At 34.2% G+C, this 20425-nt stretch overlaps 1 long non-coding RNA gene across 1 annotated transcript; it reads right to left on the bottom strand.

Annotated features, from left to right (window-relative positions):
- Nucleotides 1–706: 706 nt before the first annotated feature.
- LOC116423336 lies at nucleotides 707–16111 on the bottom strand. Its single transcript, XR_004233905.1, has 4 exons — nucleotides 15747–16111; nucleotides 3494–3570; nucleotides 2831–2952; nucleotides 707–1188 (listed from the first exon to the last, which is right to left on the bottom strand). It is a non-coding gene; the product is annotated as an uncharacterized LOC116423336 (long non-coding RNA).
- Between the last annotated feature and the right edge of the window lie 4314 nt (nucleotides 16112–20425).

The following is a 20425-nucleotide window of genomic DNA, read 5'->3' as shown; positions in this document are numbered from 1 at the left end:
AATACTGTACAATGATGAACTGTAAGTGACTTGGATATTCTCAGCTATACAATGATCCAAGGCAATTCTAAAGGACTTATGATGGAAAATGTTATCCATCTCAAGAGAAAAAACTGATAGAATCTGAGTGCAGATTGAAGTACACTACTTTTCATTCTCTGTATTTTGTCGTGCATTTTTTCTGTGAGTTTGTATCTTCTTCCAAAACATGGTAATATGTTTTGCACGATTGAACATTTTTAACCTCTTATCAAATTGCTTACTGCTTCAAGAAGGAAGAAAGTGGGGGAGGAAGACAAAGGATTTTGAACTCAAAATTTTAAAAAATTAATATCAAAAATTGTCTTTGCAAGTAACTGGGAGAAAATAAAAATATTATTTTAAAATGTAGTTAGATAATTCTTCTTTCCTTAGATTTTAAATGCAAAGGTCATATGCTCCCAATTCTTCATTTTACAGATAAAGAAACTGAGACTCATATATTTTAAATAACTTGCCCTAGGATCACATAATATCTGGGACAACAATTACAAAACTACAACTCATTGAGCATAAGGAATATGCCTAGTTCACAGACAGAATGTGGCTGCCTTAAAAGGATGCTGAAATTAGCTAATTTTCCTTGGAGGCAAGGTCTGTTTCATTTTTGTATTCTATCTTTAGAGTCTAGCCTTGTGTCCTCCACATAGTAAATATTTAATAAATACTTTTGATTGATTGATTGAGTAATTTCTCATGTAAGACAAACCATCAGTCACAAGCACTTCATGTTTACTCCTTCTGGTATTTTCTTGACTTTGTTTATTATAAACCTAAGCCAGTTCTGGAAGATTTTGCTCTCTAACTCACTTCCCAGTTTCCTGCTCAGCTCTCTGGACCAGTTGCTTTTAGGAACTCCTGGCTTTGACCTTGGCCTGACTTTCTGTTTACCTGATTCTAATTTGGTTATGACTTGTTAATCTTGGATTCCATTCTCAACCTGCAGCTTTTGCTTCTTCAAAGCTGCCTTTGTGAACTGACTTTTACTTCAACCTCATTTCTATTTGCCTGCTTGGATCTTGCTTTGGATTATGCCAATCGATCAGCCCTTTGGTTCCAGGTGTGTCCTGTCTCATGAGGTTTAGCAAGTACAACTTGACTCCTACTTCTTCATCTCGCTCCCTCTCCAGCTCCATAGGAGGTGTGAACCTGGAACACAGCAGTTTAGAGCTGTTTAGACGTCCCATCTGTGAAGTCAATATTCATTTCAGATATTCTCTCCATCACACCATGATCACACTTTCTCCATCTTGTACTCTTCCACTGAGATTTGTGACCCTGAGCCATCACTTGGTATGATGGTTAGACCTTAGTGTGGTAGACACTATATATATATATACACACACATATGTGCATATGCATATATACAGGCATAAGTGCTATATACACACATAAAACTATATGTGTGTATATGTGTGTATAAACATCTGCCAAAACATTCTTCTGGATTGCACTGAAAAACAAGAATATTTGAACTCAAATTTTACCTGTAATAATTATATTTAGCAGTTCTGTGACTTCATCTATAAAATGGAGGTGATAATAAACATTATATATACTTTTTGGAATTTTGTGGGGCTCAAATAAGAGAGAGTACATAAAACACTTAAAAAAACCTTAAAGTACTCTATAGATGACAGATTTTTATCATTATTATTATTTTTTATTATAATACCATTGGAAATCCATTTCACCCCATCTCTCGCAGAACTTCAATATTGAGAAATTTAAAACTTCAGTGGCCTTGGATGAGGAAAAGAGAGTTTTTAGGGCAGATAGAAACATTCTAGAAGTTTTTCTTTTCTGAAGAACACTCACCATAGCTTGGAGGAATCCAAATACAAAAATATTAAGTTGATTCTATTATCTAAGAACAATTGAAACGATATCATTTATCCACTTAGAGACTTAACAGAAACAAACAAAAAAGAAGGGATCCTCTTTGCAGAGATAAAAGTGGAAACAGAGGACAAATATTTCTCTTTCCTTGAGATATTTTTGATAATTTAATTAGATTGTAAGGTCTTTAGAGAACATTCTACATCGTATTTATCTTTGTGTTCTTGGTGCCTGACCTATTTCATTTCATTTGTGATAGGCTTGAGGTAGTTATTCCCTCCACTTACACAGATAGCAACCTATCCATATCTCTTTATCCTGTGTGATTCTTGTCCACAACTTTTCTTTAATTTCCCAGAGATAATCATCATCCATTATTAGAGATTTTTCCTTGATGCTTTTACAATTTTATGGATACTAATGCAAGACACTGCTTGTAACAAAGAACTGAAAACAATAACAGTTAAATGCAAAAGGGCAAATATTGTGATACATGAAGAAGTGATGAATATGAAAAATTCAGAAAAAGTATTAGGTGCCTTTTTTATGACCTGATTAAAAGTAAAGTAAGCAGAATAAGGAAAACAATATAAACAATGACTAAAACAATGTAAATGGACAGGACAGAAAAAAATTAATTGAATGCTATGTAATTATATTTGCTTGACTTCCCCCTAAAAGATAAGAAAATAAGCATTTCTTCCTTCATAGAGGTAGGAGGCTGTGAATGTGGAATCTCATGTACTCTAAGATTCACTTGCTGTATTGATTAATTTTACTTAATAACAAACATTCTCTCATCTTTACATCAATCTTTGGAAGAAGGTGTCATTATCTCCATTTACAGATGTGGAAACTGAGACAGACAAAGCTGACATGATTATACCTTTTATAATATTTTAGTAGTATTTTATTTTTTCAAACACACGCAAAGATAGTTTTCAACATTTACCTTTGCAAAACCTTGTATTCCAAATTTTTCTCTTTTCTTCCCCCACTCCTTCCCAAAACAACATGCAATCCAATAGAAGTTAAACTTGCGATTCTTCTAAAGATATTTCCATATTCATCATGCTGCACAAAAATAATTGGGTTAAAAGAGAAAAAAAAAACCATGAGAAAGAAAAAGCAAAGAAACAAGAAAAAAAAAAAGGTGAATACTTCCATCCACATTCAGTCTCCATATTTCTCTTTCTGGATGCAGATGTCACTTTCCAAAACAAGTCTATTGTTTTTGTCTATTGTAATTGCCTTTAATCACCTCATTGTTAAAAAGAGTCAAGTCCATCACAGATGATCATCATATAATATTGTTGTTACTATGTACAATGTTCTGTTCACTTTACTTAGCATCAGTTCATGTAAATCTTTCCAGACTTTTCTGAAATTGGCCTGTTCATCATTTCCTATAGATCAATAATATTCCATTACATTCATATGCCATAACAATGCATTAATGTGTGAGTTTGTTCCTAATCAGCTTTGGGGCTAATTCATCATCCATCTCTTATACCAGCCTGATATTAGAAACTAATGGCCTATCCAATTGCATGTCTTGAGTTGAGTGATAGATGTTCATACATTGTATTATTCCTTTGTAGCTTGAAAAGCTTACCTCTTTTGATTGGTGATGGATCTCATTGAGGAGCCATCGTGCTATTCCTCAGCTTAATTTATTCCATCCATGATCACCTGCAAATAGAAGCATTTCTCAAACTTCTCCATAGATAGGAATTCCCTCTTCTATTAGGACTTAGTGTAGACTGATACACTGGTAATGGAACTATGAACGTACCCAACCATTCTGGAGAGCAATTTGGAACTATGCTCAAAAAGTTATCAAACTGTGCATACCCTTTGATCCAGCAGTGTTTCTACTGGTCTTATACCCCAAAGAGATACTAAAGAAGGGAAAGGGACCTGTATATGCCAAAATGTTTGTGGCAGCCCTGTTTGTAGTGGCAAGAAACTGGAAATTGAATGATGCCCACTGAATGGAGAATGGCTGAATAAGTTATGGTATATGAATGTTATGGAATATTATTGTTCTATAAGAAATGACCAACAGGATGAATACAGAGAGGCTTGGAGAGACTTACATGAACTAAGTGCTAGTGCTTAGCTGCTAAGCTAAGATGCTAAGTGAAGTAAGTAGAATCAGGAGACTATTATACACAGGAATAGCAAGGTTATATGATGCTCAATTCTGTTGGACGTGACTCTTTTCAACAATGAGATGATTCAAACCAGTTTCAATTGTTCAGTGATAAAGAAAGCCATATATATACCCAGAGAGAGACCTGTGGAAACTGAGTACGGACCACAACATAGCATTTACATGCTTCCTGTTGATGTTTACTTGCATTTTGTTTTCCTTCTCAGATTTTTTTTTCCTTAGATCCGATTTTTCTTGTGCAACAAGATAACTGCATAAATATGTATACATATATTGGATTTAACATATATTTTAACATATTTAACATGTAATGGACTACTTGCCATCTAGGGGAGGGAGTGAGGAGGAGAAGGGAAAAATTTGGAACAGAAAGTTTTGCAAGAGTCAATGTTGAAAAATTACCCATGGGGGCAGTGAGGTGGCACAGTGGATAGAGCACCAGCCTTGAAGTCAGGAGGACCTGAGTTCAAATCTGGTCTCAGATGCTTAACACTTCCTAGCTATGTGATCCTGGGCAAGTCACTTAACCCCAATTGTCTCAGCAAAAAACAAACAAACAAAAAAACCCAAAAAGACACCCATGCATATATTTTGTAAATAAAAAGCTTTAATAAAAATAAATATTTTTTTTAAAGAAAGGATTTAGTGTAGGACATCTCCCCTGAAACTGTTGAACACTTCAGATCTGTTTTATATCTTGTTTAATGGTGATATTGATAGATTATTGAACAGTTATTTTGCAGTTAAAATTTTCATGAAATATTATATGCTACTAATATATATTGCATAGAAAGGAGACATTTTATTTGAAGGGAGTCTTCAAGTCTATCTTTTGCTTTTCTTAATCAACTGCTTTATCAACAGACTGTAGGCACAATGGAAAGGTTAAGAATGCCAAGAGTTCACTTAATGTTTTTAAATGTTCAGACTGTATATACTTTTTGCCCTCTTTCCCTTAATTCTCAGGTCTCAAGTCCCCATTTTTCAATGTAGAATAGAAGTGGATTGCACAGGATTAAGATATATTTTGTATTTTATTTTGTTTGTATGTTGCCATGACCAGGAAAGCAGAGTTACAATGTTATAACAACTAGACAAGTGAGACTTGTCTAAAACAGGGCTTTTTAAACCTTTTCCACTTGTGACTTCTTTTTGTCTGAGAAATTTTTACGTGATCCCTTGCATATAGGTATATAAAATAGATCTACAAATCAAATATTGATTGGTAATAAATTTTATTTTATTTGCATTTGATTTTTATTTTATTTGACATACATATAATTTTATCATTTATTACAGATGAAAACAAATTTACACACTAATGAGAAGGATTGCTTGTTTATTTTTACATAAAGAATTTAATCTTGGCAGAATATTGATACCTTTTACTGCTGCTAAATTTTTTTGTCGCCACCACATTGTTACCCCATAAAGGATTGTGACCCATAGTTTAAGAAGCTTTGGTCTAAAAGGAAAATCAAATGAAATAACTGATGATGAGCATTTTGCAAATTTTAAAATATTTATTATTAATTTTTTAATTATTAGAAATAGCATAAACTTCCCTTTCTTGTTCTGAAGTCTTTCCAGTGATCATTGTATGAGACTGATAATTACTTAAGAATGGATCACTAGAATGTTTTGCATAGTATTACATGTGCTTTCTTAATAGGTGGGGGTGGGGATAAAGGAGAGAATCTAGAACTCAAAATTTTAAAAACAAATGTAAAAACAGGTTTTAAATGTAAATGAGGAAAAATAAAAATATTAAATACATTTTTAAAAAACTGGATATTTAGGTGGCACAGTCAATACAGTACTGAATCTGAAATCAAGAAGACCTGAATTCAAATTCATATGTGGATACTTCCTAGGTGTGTAATCCTGGGAAAGTCATTTAATTTTTACAAGACCACAACTTAATGACCAAGAGGAATATGCCTAGTTCACATCTGCTTTGTTTCCTCATCTCTAAAATGGGGATAAAAATAACATCTACTTTCCAGGATTGTTGTGAGGATCAAATGAGAAATGTGCAAAGCACTTTGTAAATCTGAAAGTATCCTATAAATATTAACTATTTTTATTTGACTTTATTATATCTTTGTGTGTCTAATATCCAACTCAGTGTCTTGCACAGTTTGAGAATGGAATAAATGTTTGTTGAGTTGAATTGAATTATCTAGAGCAGACCTGCCCTTGAAATACTGAAGAAAACCACATGTACCTAAGAAGTGAAGTCAGTTTGGGATCCTGCCAGATGCTGCCAAGGCTAATTTGTTTCTTGTTGAGTATAAAGAGAACTAGATCTGGAGTAACAAGACCTGGGTTCTCAATCCATTTCTGCCATTGGAAATCATAACTCACATTTGTGTTATACTTCAAGATTTCCATTCCTCACTACAGTCACACAAGAGAGATAATATAAGTATCATCCCCACTCTACAGATGAAGAAACTAAGTCTTACAAGATTTGGAAAATGAATGTGTGTCACAGGAACAAGACTCTCAGTCAATAAACATTTATTGAGTGCCAAACACTAGGGATAGAAAGAAAGATAAAAAAGACCATCCCTACCTTCTAAATCTAATGAGATAACATGTAAACAACTATGCATGTACAAGATATAGGCAAGATTAATTGGAGATATTCAACAAGGGAAAGCTACGAGCACTGAGGAAATCAGGAAAAGCTTCTTGTAGATTTTAGCTGAGCAGCAATGATGAGGAGGGGAAGTATTCCAGTCAAAAAGGGACAATTCAGGAAAATGTCTGGAGTTGGGAACTTCTTACTACACCATACTAGCCAAATGTAACCTTAGGTCAAACATTTAGCCTTAGCCCCAATTTACTGGTTTATAATAAATTTATTATTTATTAATAATAATAAATAATAAATTTATTATTATAAATTCCCTACCTACCCCCAAGATTATTGAAAAGTATGCGAAAGTACTCTGAAAACTTAAAAAAAAACTATTCAAATACATTCACATAAAGTGAACAATCATATTCAGATATCTGGTGACTTATAAGAATGCCGCCAGGAGAAAGGCAGGGCTGTGTAATGGAAGAGTGCTGGATTGGAGTCAGAAATTATGAGTTTAATCCCATCTCTAATGCTCATTGACTATAGAATTTTGTGCAAAGCCCTGCTCTTCTTTGAGCACTCTCCTTATCTGAGAAGTGGGTATGATAATAGCATCAACATCATTTGTTGTTTTGAGGATCAAATGAAATCATGTTTCTACTTTATATACCTTAAAGCACCATGTAAATATGAACTACTAGTTTCTATACAAAATTAACTATATATACATGCATGTATGCATGTATACTCCTTATGAGAGCAGGTCTGCCATACATGTATGTATTTATGCATGAATATACACACATACATGTATATAAAAGCCAAAGCCAACATTGAAGGCAGCCCTTAGATCACATCTGGCTCTGCTGCTTATTTATCTGTTATTCACCTATGTGTAACTCTTTGTGACCCCACTGCGATTTTCTTGGCAGCAATACTGCTTTCTGCATCTCATTTTACAGATGGGAAAACTGAGGCAAACAGGGTTAAGTGACTTGTTTAAGGTCACACAGATTTGAATTCAGCCCCTCTCCACAATCCACTGAGCCACCTAGCTGCCCACTTACTTACTACCTATGGGAGTTTGGACAAGTCACTGACTCTTATCCACTTCTTAAACTATGGTTTGTAATCCTATATAGGGTTTTTAAATTGAATGTAGGGATAATGAAAATATGATTTATTATCAGTAAATTTTTGATTTATAAACCTATTTTGTATACCTATACACTCAAGTCACACAAAAATGTCTTGAGCAAAAAGTAGAAAAGTTTAAGAAGTTCTGCTCCAGATCACCATTTCCTCAATCACAAAATGAGAATATTCATTCAATTCTTTCAACTCTTCCACATGATGAGCCAAAGATCTACAGTCTGTGGTGACCATCTACTGTGGCAAAGGACATTGATGGATTTATTTCTCTGTGAGGAGGGAAGCTGTCAACTTTTGATATTGCTTTTGGTTCCTCTCCCAACTCTTCCCAATCTGTTTAGGTTGTAGATTCCAAAACTTAACATGATGCAATCATGGCTTCTCACATCATAGGTGCTTACTAAATATTTGTTTAAATGGAACGATAGACTTCTCAAACCCTGACCAGGGCCAAGTAAAGGGAAAGTCGTCTGGGTTTCACACGCTAGCCTGATCCAGCCATTGCCACATTCACCTCCTGAAATGTATATATCCTACACAGCGCCTTGTATATATTTGACTGTCTCATCTGTGTGTGGTCTGTCATTTCCAAGCTCTGTGCTGAGCTCCCTGGGAGCAGGGACTGTGTCGTCTCTAACCCCCATCTTGTAATGCTTAGTCCAAGGCCGTGCACCTGGAAAAAGGCTCATAAATATGGATAGAAATATGTTTATGAATTAAATGCTCTTTGTTCCTTCACTGACTTTCCATGTAACAGCAGATCTGCTGCTCTCCTGTGTATTAAATTCACCAGCCAGCCAGAGAGCAAAGCAGCATACATCTAGAATTCTGAACTTTGGTATTATATGACAGTCGTGGGTCATGTAGGACTCTCCCCCTTGGAGGTTGCCTTGGTGCTGAGTGGAAAGCTATAAAAGGCAGATTGTGGCTGTATCCTGCCATTTTTTCATTTTTCTGTCTCCATATATATTCCTTATATATTTTCTTCCCCTGCCTGTTCTTTGCTTGCCCCCATCTCCTTCATCTCCTTTCTCCTGATGACTTTTTGTCCCTTTACTTCCCTTTCTGCCTTTTCCTTTGCCTGGGATGATCTCCCACAAATATACACCATCAGTGGGAAAAATGGGTCTATGTATAGACCATTGTACTGGAGAATACTAATTAATTCTAGTATTCACATCAGGAGCACATGTGGCCATGTTGACACCTCTAGCACTGTTGAGCTCCAATATCTTCTCTCTCGTTTTGGGATACTCACCTATTCCTTGTGTCTGTAGCATATCTGTGGGACATATCTCTCTTAGATCTATTCCACAGTTCAACTTGACTCCACAGCTGGACTTATTAGGGCCACTCTTTCCTTGGTGTATTTCCAATGAGTGAAAATTGACCTAAGACAAGGCACCATTGTTGTAGAGTTGAGGGAGAAAGAGAGAAATCCCTTCCCCCCACTGTACTCTCTTCTGAGAGAGAACAGGCATAAAGGGAAAATTTTGGAGCACTGATTCCTTCTAAAGAACTAAGTCACTAAGGTCACTGACTTCTCAGATTTTGTTATTGTTGTTAATATTGCCAGGGGCATGGCTGATTCTTCAGTAGGTCAGTGGCTGGCCACCATTATTATTTTATGGATTTAAGGAACTTCACAGCCTCTAAAGAAATATTTATATTTCTTTACATGTGATAACAAATGTAAAGGTCTTTGCAAACCTTAAAATAGTATGTAAATGCAAACTACTATTATTAGAGGGATTGGTGATATTGCTATATATATATGTATGTGTGTGTGTGTGTGTTTGTGTTACCATTTTGATTGAATGATTTTATCAAATGATTATTCTAAAATAATGATGAAGTAGAGAAGATTAATTGAGTTACAGTACAAAGGGACAAAAATGAGTAGCTAATAGGTGGGGGGTAAATGAGCCAAAGGAATTGAAACTTGAATTCAAATCCAACCTCAGACACTTAATAGTTATATGACTGGGCAAATCACTTAGCCTGTGTGCTTTAGTTTTCCCAACTGTAAAATGAGGTTAATAATAATATCTTCTCTTCCAAAGAGTTGTTGTGAGAATCAAATGAGATAATATTTTTAAAGCACTTAGGACAGTGCTTGGCATATAATCTGTGCTTAATAAATAAATTCTCAAAATTAGGATAGCTAAAGAGAAATTCCCAGTGCTCCTATAGAAGCTGAAGTTCAGATACTCTTAACTCTTGGGTCACTTCTGCCTGGCTGCTATTTAGATGCATTGAGACTGCCAGCATGTGGTTTCCATTCATTTTGCTTGGGGACAATTTAGGAGACCCCATCATCAGGACCCTGGTCCAATCCTAACCTTGTCAAATGGCAAAAGGACAAGACAGGCCAGATGTGGTCTGTTGGCTCTCTTTTATAGCCCAGCATAGCAAGTGGTTCCTCTCTCCTGATCGATCTCAGCAGGAGTTCATAGATTCATCACCAGAACAAAAGATTAGGTCTTCACTTACATGTACCGCATAGGAGATAGGGTCTATCAATTCAGCCAACATCAATGAAACCTGTCTTTTAAGAAGCGCCAAGAGCGCCAAGAGTGCAAATTTAAACTAGGAAAAGAATGAATTATTTTTAAAATATTGTTGAAGAAACTAGATAGTAACAGCATATACAATAAATTTAGGTTTACATATCATAGTAAATTTCATTTGGTTTCCAGAAAAACTTAAGAAAAATACATTAAAAACTTAGATGAAAATAATATGACCAACTTTAGAGGAGATGCCTATTTTATCTAGTGAACAGATAAGTTATAGGAGACAAAAATGATAAATTCTACTTCAAAAAAATAAAAAAAATTACATCTGAGAAAAATATAATAAATATGTAAAAGGAAAACAGTTTATAGAAAAAATTTTTCTGCAAATACTGCAGATATTTGATTCAAAGACCAGTCTAGCTCAATCTAAAGAGCCTCTTGACCAGCAGGTTGACCACTAACTGTTGTAAGAATTATTAAAAGTATTAAAAGAATACTTTAACTGTGGTCAAAACAAACAGATAAAAATTCAAAATGGTTTATGTATGGGAGATCATCCCAGGCAAAGGAAAAGGAAGAAAGGGAAGGAAAGGGACAAAAAGCCATCAGGGGAAAGGAGATGAAGGAGATGAGGGCAAGCAAAGAACAGAGTGTGAGAGTGGTAGAGTTACAGAAAAGTGAATAAGGGAGGTTAGGAATTACACAATTATTAAACTATAAAAATACATTTGTCTTGATTTGCTAAATGTAAGATTTTTGGCCTGTGAGCAAATTGATAGTATTATACAGTATAAAACTGGGTGAATTGAACCACAACCTTGTTGACATTCTTGTTATAAATGAAACTCTCAGGCATAAAGAGTTCCAAACTAAATGGAGAAATACCTCACAAATATCTTGGATGGAGAAATAAAGGAACTGGAAGATTCAATATTATCTTGGGCTAAAAGGCAAAAAACATCATTTCATGAGACATTTGGCCATCTGGTTTTGCTATATTCATGATGAAGATAATTACAGCTTATATATCAATGTCTGCTGAAGAAGATGAAGTAGAGAAATTGATCAGATGATCCAAATCAAGACAAAATATTGCTTATAACTTGGTGACTTCAGTGCAAAGAGAGGCACATGGAAGAAGGGTTAAAAATAAATTAGTAAATATGGTTCAGGATTCAGAATGAGGTAGTATATTGAGATGAATAGAGTTAACTCTATGATTTTATGATCTCTGGACCTGGAGTCAAGAAAAGTCTTTATTTGAATCCTAGCTTCAGCATTTACTAACTTCATGACCATGGACAAGACCCTTAATCTATAAGTTCCTCAGTTTTATCATCTGTAATTTGGGGATATTAATATTTGCAGTGCTACTTTATAGAGTTATTGAGAAGCTTAAATGAGATTACATAAGTAATATACATACTCTGCAAGCTTCAAGGCATTATATTTTAAAGTATGTATGTATGTGTGTATGTGTGTGTGTGTGTGTGTGTGTGTGTGTTATAGTAACCCAGACATATATATGATATCCAAATGTCTAAGCACTAAAATTTTGGAGACATCCTCTATAAATGTCAGCTATTGTTACTTCTGTGAATAATTTAGGATTCTCATATGTATATATCACAAATGCTTTCTTCAAGAAGATACTGGAAAGATGATAGAGTAGGTCAAACTCTACAGATTCCCCCCACAAATAGAACAAATTTGCACTGCAAGGCAAATATAGACTGGTGAAAAATGAAGAAAACTTGGGGCAGAACAGGTATCCTCCAGGTACAACCCAAGATTTAGAGAAAAACCTGGGGCTGGGGATTAACCCATGTGAAATGCAAACACCTCTAAACTGGCTTCACAAAAACATCAAGTGGGGACCCCTGGGGCGAGCTGGGTTTGGTTGGAGCTTCAGCAGGAACCACAGAAACTTTCAACCCCTGGATAGCCTATGGAGTCAGGATCTGAGTATAGGAAGCCTGAGGAAATTTTGGCTGATCAGAAATGCCAGGCCCAGTTGTGCTGCAGATATAGGGCCCTGGGTGAAAAGGAACCAGCACCCTATGAATGCAGAGGCAGGAGGCAGGGATGCTGCTGGCTGGATGCTGGCTGGATGGTACTTACAGAGTGCAAAACTCTTGGTTTGGGGTTCCAGGTTGGAGGGGAAAGCTTAAGTGAAGCTAGAGGCACCCCCATTCCATTATTAAAGGTACTTACATTAATACCTCTTATTTAAAAAAAAAATGAACCAGCAAAGAAGAAAGAAATTTCTTCTACCATAGAAATTTACAATGGGAATAGGTAAGACCAGGGTTCATCTTCAGAAGAGAACATTGAAGTAAAAAAAGCTTCTGTCCAAAAAGTAACATTAAATGGCTCCCTGTCCAGAGAGAATTCATAGAACTCAAAAAAAGAATTTAAAAATCAAATGAATGTCATTGAGAAAAACTAAAAAAAAAAACCATCCAAGAAAAACAAGAAGATTATGAAAAAAAAGTTAACCAACTAGAAAAGGAGAGGGGCAGCTAGGTGGCTCAGTGGATAGAGCACCACCCTTGAAGTCAAAAGGACCTGAATTCAAATCTGACCTCAGACACTTAATACTTCCTAACTGTGGGATTCTGGGAAAGTCACTTAATCCCAATTGCCTTAGCCAAAGGAAAAAAAAAAGATAGCATCTCAAAGATGAAAAAAATTCTTTTAAAATTAGAGTTGGGCAAGGGGAAGCCAGTGAAATATGAAAAACCCAGAAATAGCAAAACAGAGTCTAAAGAATGAAAAAAATGGAACAGAGTGTGAAATATCATATAAGAAAATGACATCTGTATTATATACTTCAACAACAATACTATATGATGATCAATTCTGATGGACATGGCCCTCTTCAACAATGAGATAAACCAAATCAGTTCCAATAGAGCAGTAATGAATTGAACCAGCTACACCCAGCAAAAGAACTCTGGGAAATGAGTATGAACCACTATATAGAATTCCCAATCCCTCTATTTTTGTCTGCCTGCATTTTTTATTTTCTTCACAAGTTAATTGTACACTATTTCAAAGTCCGATTATTTTTGCACAACAAAATAACTGTATAGACATGTATACATATATTGTATTTAACATATACTTTAACATATTTAACATGTATTGGTCAACCTGCCATCTGGGGGAAGAGGATAAGGGGAAGGAGGGGAAAAATTGGAACAAAAAGTTTTGCAATTGTCTGCTGAAAAATTACCCATGCACATATCTTGTAAATAAAAAGCTATAATTTAAAAAAAAGGAAAAAATAGAAAATGACAGATCTGGAGAACAGATCAAGAAGAAAAAAATATAAGAATAATTAGACTACCCAAAATGCAAGAAATAATCAAGAAAATTGTCCTGGAGTGATAGAACTTGGGGGAAAGTAGAAATGGAAAAATCCACTTATTCCAACCTCAATGAGATTTTTTGTGAAAAACACAGAGGAATATTATTGTCAAATTTAAAAATCCCTAGATGAAAGAGAAAAATTTGCAAGAAACAAGAAAAAAACAATTCAAATACACTGGAACTGCAATTAGAATTGTACAAGACTTATCAGTAGCCACAATAAAAGATCACAAGTCCTGGAATCATATCTACCAACAATCAAAAGAACTAGGTCTATGGTTAAAATATCATATATATCAAAATTATCAATAATATTGGATGAGAAAAAAATGGACAGTCAATGAACTTGCAGATTTTTAGGACTTTCTATCAACTAAACTTGAACCTAATAGAAAATTTAACATTAAAGACAATATCAAAGATAAATTTCAAGGAACAAAACATGGACAAATTGTTTATGGTTTTTTAACATGGAAAATGTATACCAAGTGTTTGAGATTGATATTAACAATATGGTAGCTCAAAAGAAAGATTGGGACAGAAGAATAGTAATTATGTACTACAAATAATGTACAGAAGAAGAATAATCAGAGGCATTACTTCTTAAAATCTACTCACGTCGAGAATGGATTAAATAGGCAACACTACATATATTCTATGAAAGGTATAGCACCCTCCAAAATGTATTTAAAAAAATAAGGGGAGAGGGATGGGTGAACTGGGAAGCAAAGGGTGAGGAAGAAGGCAAGGGAAGGATCCATGAGTGAGGAGAAGTTAAGTAATAGCAAGGCAAGTTAAGGAGCAAAATTAAAGCTAAGAGTCAGCAGGCATAGGAAAGATATATGTATGTGTATGTGAGAAGTGTGTGTGTTTGTGTGTGTGTGTGTGTGTGTGTGTGTGTAGGTGTGTGTGTGTGTGTATATATATATATATATATATATATCTACAGATGTATATATAAATATATCCTTTCTTAAGTATAGCCTGCTTGTAAGTGAAGGAGGATGAAAGGGGGAAAAAGAATAAAATTTAAAAGGTACATAGCAGAGAATAAAAGAACAATTTACAAGAAAGTAAAGATGGACACTCATAAATATAATTTCTTCTACTAATAGATACACTTTCTTGAACTGGTAATTTGTAGTTATATATTTTGAATCCACCTTTATATTCTGCTGGGCACATGGCAATATTCACTTTTGTTTTATTTTGTTTTGTATTCCTTTTCTATTTTTCTTTTTTCTTATTCTATTTTTTAACTATTTCAAAGAATACAAAATTAACAGTGCATCAGAAAATATACATATTAAAGAAAATATGAATGCGTGCATATATAAAATTATAACTGTTCAAGTCCAATGCATTTAAATACTTGACCCTAAAAAATGGGAAATGGATACAAGTAAAAACACCAACTCTAATTCTTCTAAAAGAGGAATTTAACCAATAACAAACAAAATGAGGATATCATAAGAAATTGAAACTTCTATAGTTAGAAATCAAATTATATTCTTGCCAAGTGGAGAGACACAGCAGCCTAAAGAACAACAGTTCAGAATGCAGTTATGTATAAGATACAAGAGAATAAGAAATGATTGCAAGCAATATTTCTCCACAAAACAATGAAAAGCAGGGGAAAGGAAAATAACCCTTCTGGAAATTGGGCAGGAAGGAAGAAGCAACATCACACATAGAGGAAAAAGAGCTAGTTTTAAAAGAAAATGAGCTGTTTTCAAATCTTGTCTCTGGTAGACTGTTATCTGCATATCCTTGACCAAATCACTTATGTTCCCTTCATCTCAGTTTCCTCATCAACAAAAAAATGAAAAACTTGCACTAAATGCCTCTGAGGTCCTTTTCAGTTCTTGATCCATATCCCTCTGGAATTATCTCAAGAATATTTATCACTGAAAATGACAAAAGGGTAAGAAATAGAAATGAGAATGACCAAGTATATTCATATATCTATAACAATCTCTTCTATTCACTGATGTCAGTAGGACCAGCGGATTTGAATCTAACATCTCAATACCTGATGTGCTCAGGTTTGAATTACCATTTGTAGAAGATGGAATTAGGAAGAACAGCTGGATTTGATGAAGTATATAGAGAAGGAATCCATGCTGAAGGTGACATGATGTTACAGACATTCAGTAATTAGTTGTCATGACAACTCAAACAATAGAAAATTCCAAAAGGAGAGAAAAGATAGATGATATTATTACCTCTTACTTCCCCACAAAAAAAAGCCATGATCAAAAAGACTTTAGGAATTACTGACTTTTATGCTACTTTGTTATCTCAGAAAATCTTTATGAGATTTGTCCATGTACCCTTTGAGAATATCCTTCACTTAAAAATATATATGAGGAAGGAAGAACTGGGTTTTACAGATGACTCTCTACAGCTAACCACAGTTTCACATTCTAACAATTAGAAGTATAGTAACTGCAAGAATCTAATGTATTTATTTATTAATTGAAAAGAAATAAATAAAAGAAGAAAAGGAAAAATGAAAAAAGAAGGAAAGAAAGGAAAAGAAAAGAAGAAAAAGGAAAGGAAGGAAGGAACAAAGGAAAGAGGGAAGGAAGGAAAGAGGGAGAGAGGGAGAGAGGAAAAAAGAGGGAAAGGAAGGAGGAAAGAAAAAGAAGGATGAAAAAAGGAGAAAAAGGAGGGAAGGAGGGAAGAAGGGAAGAAGTAAGGAAAGAAAGAAGAAAGGAAAGGGGGAAAGGAAGAAAAGAAGGAAGAAAGGGAAGAAAGGAGAAAGGAAACAGGGAGGGAAAGAAAGAAAGAAGGAAGGAAGGAAAAGAAGAGAAGAAGAAAGAGAAGGAAGAGGGGGGAAAGGAAAGAGGGAAAAAGATGAAAGGAAAGAAGGAAGGAAAAAAAATTAACTTTGAGTAAAATGCAGCTGAAAAACTTCAGCAAAACAAAATTCTTTTCCAAGCATAGATTTAGATCATACAAAATTGTTGATATATGCAACTACAGATATAATTTTGTTTGTTGATCCTCTAGTCACCAATATCAAGGAAGGCATCAAACAAGGAAACAGTTTTCACAGATAAAAGAGATTTTTAGATGGTGAGGTTTTCTAGATCAGGACTTCTTAACTGAGGGTCCGCATTTACATTGACAAAATATATTGTAAACCCATTGGACCTGACATCCTTAACACTATGTGAAAACTGTAAGGCATCTTTTCCCTTTTCTAACCTGCAAAATCCCACCTCTTCCCTAGATATGTAGGTTTCTCATAATTAAATGTTTTTTTAGGTTGCTGGGAAGCAATCTGTGGATAGATTTCAGAGGGTTGGTGAACTTTGGTAGGGGAAGAAACACATTTTTATTTCAGTGAAATCAATCACTTTTGTAAGCACACGTATTTTATTTTGTGCATTTAAAGAAGTTATTCTGAGAAAAGAATCCATAAGCTTCACTAGCCTGCCAAAGGGATCCAAGACATAGAAAAAATTAAATACCTATGTTCTCGGTACTTCTCATTTTTAGCTTACATACTACATAGTACCACAGCTGCATCAAAGCCCACAATATTTTAAAATCCCTTAAGATACATGGTCTCCCAAAGGAGTTTGGGGCAGAGAGCAGACATAACTCTCTGTGACCTTCTCTGACTTTGGAAGAACTTCAGAACAGATCTGCTTCAAAGGGGCAGGGGGACAGTCTGCTGAGCCTAGATGGCAGCACAGGGAGCCCAGGGGCAAGGAGCTAGGGCTGGGAGTCAGAGCTTTGTAGCTTGTAAGCACTTGGGAATCTTCAATGAGCCTCTTAGGCTACTCTGTCCTGGTTACAAGCTAGTGGTTTGGCAGATTTGCCTTTTGTAAAAGGCAAATTGTAAACCACTGAACTCTGGAAGAACACCAGACTTAGACACCATCACCCAGCACCAGAAAGCAATCAGGAGAACTGCCCCAGGGCAAATTAAAGCAGCTCTTGCTGCTTTGCAATGAACAGACCTCAAGCATTAAAATAATGACTAAAAAAACAAAAAGAACTCTCACCATAGGCAGCTTTTATGGAGACAGAGAAGAAAGACCTCAAATCCTGAGGTTCCTAAAGGCAAAGCAACTCTAGATAAAGCCCCAAAGGGAGACATGAGCTGGTCCCATTTCACAAGGCTTTCTTGGAAGATTGCATAAAGAATCTTAAAAGGGAGTTGGAAGAAAAATGGGGAAATGAAATGAGATCATTGCAAGAAGGAATGGAAAAAACATATAATGCCCTACAAAAGAGATATGAAAAAGATATCAATTCACCAAAGGAGTTTGTCATACTATTCCACAAAGAAAAAGATAAAAAAAAAAAAAAAAAGATGGAAAGTAACTATTGCCCCAAGATGATCTCAGTTTATTGAGTTAGTCTATCTTGTTGAAACATTACAGATGGACAGTAATCTGAGCTCACAATTAAATAAGAGGAAGAAAGTGTATTGGAAAATAACACAATACTTTTGGTGATTTCCAAAGTGCCCCTTGACACAAAAATTATCTTTTTTCTTTAATGTCAATAATCTCTTGGTGGTGCCATATGATTCTAAATTATGGAATAACATAATTACAGATTTGCAAATTGTTCATTTAGCAATAGAAAAATGCACGGCATGCATAACTAAGTTGTACCATATTACCAATAGTGATATGTCTGCAAGAAGTCATATAAAAAGACATATAAAAAGATGTGGTTCAGTCACAAAACAGTCATGGATAACAGATGAGCAGCCTAAATTGAACTTACATATCTAACTGGTATCTGTGTAATATTAATATTAATTATCTTAAAGCCTCTAACATATTGGATAGATACTCTATAAAAGATTTATAGAAGGACATGGGCAAATATCTTGCAGGATGAGAAGACATGGATGATTAATAACCATGGACCTGCTGAAGCCAGTTTGAACCAGCTTATGAAGCCAATTATTAAATTTTCACTATGGGCTTTTTTATACCTTAAAAATTGGCCACTGCTATGAAAGAGGGCCTGATTTATTATTCTGTTCATTTCTAAACAAAATAATGGAAGAGCTAAAATGTTAATAGTATAGATTAAATTTTAAAGTATATCATATATATCTTTCCTCATCTAGAGATCAGGTTGTTAAAAATTTACTCACATACTTCTGATTATATAGTTTTGCTCTACACTGGTGGAAGAAGTGCTCTTAATAATAAAATCACAAAGCCTTTGAAATATTGAAGCATAACTAATAAAAACTTGACATCTAAAATTTATAAGTAAATAATGCAAATATTCAAAAGAAAGATTCATTCTTTAATGGTTAAAGGATATGAATAAATAATTTGCATGAGAAAGTATAAAAATTACAAAACATCAATTAAATTATTCAACCTCTCTAATAATCAAAGTAATGCAAATTAAAATGGGTCATGGGCACCACCTCACAACCACAGAATTCAGAAAAATAAACAAGAATCATAAAATTCAATGGGGGAAGGGGATACAGAGAAATAGTTATTCTCATACCTTGCTGGGAAAAATTGGTGGAATATTTTGGAGATCAATCTAACAGACACAAGATTTATAAAAATAATCATATGGCTTTGAACTTAGGAATCTTTTTATTGGGAATGAACTCTCAGAATATATAAGCAAAAATTAAAATAAGTATTTCTGACAGTATTTTAACTATTGTAAAAATAAAACAGGAAACAGTATAAATTTCAACAGCTAAGGAAATGCATAGAATTAAGAAGGACAAATATGAGGAACATAAAAAATGTTTGGAAAGATATGTGAAATAAAGTCAAGTGAAGAATGCAAAATTAAATCATACTAATTACATAAAAGTAAAATTTTATAAGTAATTATGAAATGAGTACTCTGTCCTAGGTACCATACTTTCCTCCTCCCCCCCCCACCCATTTAAATTTAATTTAATTTATCTTTATTTAGTTCCAAACTTAAAATGCCTTCAAACTGCCTTCCTCTCCCCTCACATTAGAGAAGGCCACTATTTGATAGAGACATAGAGATAGATATAAATATAGATATAAATCATACTATGCATACTTTTATTTATTAATTATTTCTTTGGAAGTGGATAGTAACTTCTTCCATAGTTCCTTTGTAGTCAATTTGAGTATTTATAATACTCAGAAAACCTAAATTATTCACAATTGTTCTTCCAACAGTATTGCTGTTTCTATATAAAACATTCTCTTGGTTCTGCTTATTTCACTTTCTATTATTTCATACAAGTCTTTTAATATTTTTCTTAAATTCATCAATTCATCATTTCTTACAGCTTGGTAAAAATTCTATCACAATCATATACTATAATTTGTTCAGTTATTTACCAGTTGATTGACATTTCCTTAATTTCCATTTTTTGCCATCACAAATAAAGTTGCTATAAATATTTTAGAACATCTAAGTTCTTTTCCTTTTCCCCTAATCATCTTGGGAAATAGACTGAATAATAATATTTTTGAGTCAAAAAGTAGATAGAGTTTAATAACTCTTTGGGCACAATTTCAGATTCTCTTTAAAATAGTTGGATCATTTTACAGTTCTACGAACAGTATATTACTGTTCCAATTTTTCCACTTTCCCTCCAACATTTGTCATTTCCTCCTTCCGTCATTTTAGTCAATCCAATAGGTGTGAGATGATCTCAAAGTTGTTTTAATTAGCATTTCTCTAATCAATAATAATTTAGACCATTTTTATATGACTACATTTAATTTTGATTCTTTT

The sequence above is a fragment of the Sarcophilus harrisii genome, chromosome 1, assembly GCF_902635505.1.
Source record: "Sarcophilus harrisii chromosome 1, mSarHar1.11, whole genome shotgun sequence".
Taxonomy (NCBI): domain Eukaryota; kingdom Metazoa; phylum Chordata; class Mammalia; order Dasyuromorphia; family Dasyuridae; genus Sarcophilus; species Sarcophilus harrisii.
This window is presented reverse-complemented; position numbering and strand designations above follow the sequence as displayed.